The 5,024-nt window shown below is 48.0% G+C and overlaps 1 long non-coding RNA gene across 1 annotated transcript; it reads right to left on the reverse strand.

Moving 5' to 3' along the window:
* Positions 1-2,450: 2,450 nt before the first annotated feature.
* On the reverse strand, positions 2,451-5,024 carry LOC136351443 (uncharacterized). Its single transcript, XR_010734548.1, has 3 exons — positions 4,429-5,024; positions 3,858-3,939; positions 2,451-2,719 (listed from the first exon to the last, which is right to left on the reverse strand). It is a non-coding gene; the product is annotated as an uncharacterized lncRNA (long non-coding RNA).

The raw sequence follows: 5,024 nt of genomic DNA on the forward strand, positions 1-5,024 counted from the left end.
CCGGGCGGCAACGGCGACCGGACGCGAGGCGGGGGGGGGGGGGGGGGGGGGAGGGCGGCGGCGGCGGCGCAAGGCGGCGTCGCATGGCGTGGCACTCAGCGCGGTGCGGCGGCTTCGAGGCGACGGCGCGGCGGAACGAAGGCGGTGGCACGGTGGCACGAAGGCAGCGGCGCGGTGGAGAGGAAAGAGGGGAGGAAGAGGGGAATGGGGGGAATGGTGTGGGGTGGAAAGGGGTTGGCCAGGGGGTTTTATAGGGCTCGGGGAAGGGCGGCCGGCTCTAATGGCGATGGGACGGCGCGGCGCGCAGGGCGTAAGGCGACGATGACGGCGGCGCGGCACGGCGCGGCGCGGCGCGGGGCTCGGTGCGACGGAACGGGCGGAACGGCGACAGGCGTCGCGACGGCGACGCGGCGCGGCGCGGCAGCGGCGCGGCGCGGCAGCGGCGATGGGACGGCGGCGCGGCGACGGGACGTGCACGCGGCGGCAGGCGGCGATGGCGACGGCGCCCGGCGGCTCGGGGCACGAGGCGCGCGCGGCAGGGGAGGAGGCAGGGCTAGGGAACCTCGTCGAGCACCTACAGCGCAATGAACAGTGCTAGTTCTTATTTAACCCTAATTTAGCCTATTCTATATATAAATTTTATTCTTTAATTCCTAATTTTTACACAAATGAAGTTTACAGAATATTTGTGTTATTTCAACCAATGGATTCACTCTAGATTAATTTTAGCTATATATAATTTATTTGAATTGTAATTAGGGCTAATTCTTATTTCGCCGCATTTAAATTTAATTATTACCAATATGGTCGTGATAATATTTTTATTTATTTCTATCCTCCCTTAACCTTTATTTTAAATTGTATTCCGATTATTTATTTAGCCAAATAAATTTCAGGGTTTATTCCTAATTAGTTATTCTTTATTCGCGATCAACAAACTCCGAGATCAAAATCCAATGAAATAGGCGAATAAAATCGGCATGATGCAATTTATTTAAAAAGTTTTTGAAGGCCCGAAATTTTAGGGTTTCGATTTTGTTGGTCGAATTTTCAGGGTGTTACATCAGCCGATTCAACAGCAAGGTTTGCTAAATGCATCGGCTGGGTTGAGGACACCTGATAATCAGCCGAGGCAGCATGTCACAACTCAGATTGTCCCTGAGCATTTGGTTCATCATGTGCAACCAGATGATACCCCAAGTCATTCCTGAGCATTTGGTGCGCAACATACAGCCAAACATTCAGAATTATCAAGGGGGCAATTTGAATTATCAGTATCAGTCTCCATCGCCACAAGTTCAGTATCAGCAAGGAGGATTAGCTCAGCCACAATTTGCTCCTCAGTTCAATCAATTCGAGCATATTCCACAACAAGCACAAGGGGTGCCTCAACAGAGACCATGAGCCGATATGATTGCAGATGTGATGAGAGAGCAGTTTGGGCTCAAGCGGAAAGACGCTGGAAACTTGTATCGGCATCCATACCCTGAGTGGTTCGAGAGGGTTCAGCTGCCTAACCGATACAAAGTCCCAGATTTTTCAAAATTCTCGGGGCAAGACAGTGTTTCGACTTATGAACACGTTAGCCGATTCTTAGCTCAATGTGGCGAGGCATCGGCTACTGACGCCCTGAGGGTCAGATTGTTTCCTTTGTCTTTATCTGGATCGGCTTTTACATGGTTTTCTTCTTTGCCATACAATTCGATCAATAGTTGGGCCGATTTGGAGAAGCAATTCCATAGTTACTTTTATAGTGGGGGTTCATGAGATGAAATTGTCCGATTTGACAGCAATCAAACAAAGGCATGATGAACCCGTATAAGATTATATTCAGAGGTTCAGAGAGATGAGGAATAAGTGCTACAGCTTGAGCTTGACTGATGCCCAGTTAGCCGATTTGGCTTTTCAGGGTATGATAGCTCCGATCAGGGAAAAATTCTCGTCCCAGGACTTTGATAGTTTGTCACATCTTGCACAGAAGGTAACCTTGCATGAGCAGAGGTTTGCAGAAGCCAAGAAGAATTTTAAAAAGGTCAATCATGTTTGTCCCTACATATATGGATCCGATGATGATGATGATGATTCTGAGGTAGCAGCAGCCGAATGGGTTAGGAGCAAGAAGGTTATACCATGCCAATGGGTGAAGAGTTCTGGAAAAGAAGAGAGGTATGACTTTGACATCACCAAGGATGATAAGATCTTTGATTTGTTGCTACGGGAAAAACAAATTCAACTTCCTGCTGGTCATACAATCCCGTCGGTCGAGGAGCTGGGCAAGAGGAGATATTGCAAGTGGCATAATTCTGGGTCTCATTTTACTAATGATTGTAAAGTCTTCAGACAACAGATGCAGACGGCTATTGAAGGGGGTAAAATAAAATTTGACGACTCCAAGAGGTCGATGAAGGTTGATGGCAATCCTTTTCCTGTTAATATGATACATACATGTCACGCCCAGAAATTCACTAGTAATTTCCGAACTCATTTGTGCATAAATTCCTCGTCCAGGAATCAGCCGAGGTACACAAACTGACAATTTAATATACAGATTCATCAATAACTAAAGCGAATAAATACTTACATAAGAGGCACTTAGTCCTCACCATGAAGAAAACTGCAGCGGAAAAATAAAACCTAGCGAGTTTCAGCTCCACTCCTACAGGCAGCTCAACTGGGGTATAAGCCAAACGTCTTCTCCTTCTGAATCCTTTTTCTTCAACTGAGGTTTGATGATTATTGCAAGGTGAGCATATGACATACTCAGCAAGCCACACAGCAAATATGCAAGTGCACAAGGATACCAAAGAATGGCATAATATAGGGCTTATTTACAAAAGCAGCATTTAGCAAACTTTTGAGAATTGTAAAACAGTAGAGCAATTAATCATCAATATTAATCAACACTGTACAACATACCCATGCTGCACAGGCCCAACCATCCTTAACAACCATACCCGGCTGTACAGATCTATCTCCAAACCAGGAATGTACCATTCCAAACCAGGAGCTAATCAAATTATTACCAGTTATAGCATCTTTTATTATGGTGAGAAGTGTGAGACTAATCACGAAAGACATTGTTAGACCCGCCTATAACCGCGGGCACGGCTATTCGAATAGTTTTACTCTGGCCAGAGGTGTACCACTGTACCCACAAGACACAGCCCCACGACATGTCACCATGCGCCTCAATACCACCACGGTACCTCGGAAAGGAGCTGTGACAGTACCCCTCGCACAACACAATCCACCACAGCGTACCATTCCTGGATAATAATCACCCCCTTATAAACAAGGCATGGACTCCCCAGCGACCCCCGTGGGCTTATCTCCGCCACTTCTCAGTCTGGTGCTCCGCAATGAACCATGCTATACAAAAGGTAAAGCCGTTGCCCACGCTGGCTTGTGGTTGGCACGGTTAATGTTTCACAACCAAAACTCGTGAACCGGTCCTTAATTGTCATGAGCACGACCATCAAAACCATGTGCTCACAACCCACCATTATCAAGTTTTAGTTGGCAATTTAATTAATTAACCAATCACGATTGACCATCGTGAGCTTCCATTAAATATCCATAAGTGATAGTGAAGCATGATTTATCCCATTAATGAGCTAATGTTTCTAAGCACGGCTAAGCAACTATAAATAACATCTAGCTGAACCAATCCAATATATAAGGTCCATGCTAGTCAAATTATAACCCATAGGAAAATAAAGTCATCTTCGGCCATAATTAAATGGGAAAGGCTCACCACCCAATGACATTCGAAAATAATGCATAAGTTGAAATAAATCAATAGCTTTAAACAGGTTCAACATGCTCAAAGGGTTGTTTGGGGGATCTGTGTGACTTGCCTTACAAACAAGCGTCTTCAATTCGTCTTCAGGAACTTCTCCAACGAACGGACGATCCTCCGAAACAACGGGAAGTCTAAACCTAAAATGCAAAACAAGGAAAAACACTAATAAAAACCAAATGAACAGTACAATTAAAGTTCATAAGGGTAGAGCTTGAATTTAGATGAATTATGAGACTTGAAAGACCTCATTCCGAGTTCGTAAGAATTAGATATGAATTTTACAAGATTCAATTCCAATTAAACCTATTAAAGAAAAGACTATTCCAAATTGATTAAACAATTTACAAATGATTTATAACTGAGACAGAAGATTAAAACAACCTCCGGAAAAGATTAGATTATATTTGGTAGATGACATATATTAAAAAGGAATAATATATCATTGAAAAGAGATGACAAATTTATATTAATTTTGGATGGCCAAGATGGCGCTGATATCAGCGATGACATGGCTGCCACGCAGGATCGACGACCGCAAGCACGGGAACGGCAGTTACCAGCGAACCACGGTACAATGATGCAAACGGAGGGCACTGGGAGAGAGAGGAGATCAAGGCGACCCTTACCACCACTTACGCGACGACAGACGGTGAGGGAGATGGCAGGCAACAAGCTCCAAAGGCGGCGACCTTGGGTTGACGATGGCGATGGCTTTCCGGCGATGAGAGGCAGCAACCGAGGGGCAGACGGTCTTCACCTCGCTCCTGCGATCCCGAGGGTGGCGACGGTGAACGAAGGCGGCGATGGACGGCGACGAACGGCGCGGCTGAAGATGGAACAGATCGGCTTCACGGTGACGACGGGCTTCCCGGGGTCTTCGACGACGGGGAAGTGGAGGCCGGTCTTCTTCTCCTCCTCGCGAACCCAACGGCGGCAGCGGCGACCAAAGGCGACGACCACAGCGACGGCGCGGGGCTGCTGGAGCGGCGGCCGGAGGTGGAGAGAGAAGGCGAGCGCGGGGAGAGCGATTCCGGCGAGATTCGGCGCAAGGGAACGGGTGGCCGGGGTAGCTCTCACCCTTGCGAAGCCGAGGGAGGCGACGGCGCAGGTCGGGGTCGACCGAGGAGGCGGCGCGACGCGGCTGGAGGGTCATTGGCGTCGGCGGCGGCTAGGGCAAGGCGGCGGCGGCGCTTAAGCGATGGCTCGGCTTGGGACTTGAGGC

This window comes from Oryza sativa, chromosome 8 (genome assembly GCF_034140825.1).
Source record: "Oryza sativa Japonica Group chromosome 8, ASM3414082v1".
Lineage (NCBI taxonomy): Eukaryota > Viridiplantae > Streptophyta > Magnoliopsida > Poales > Poaceae > Oryza > Oryza sativa.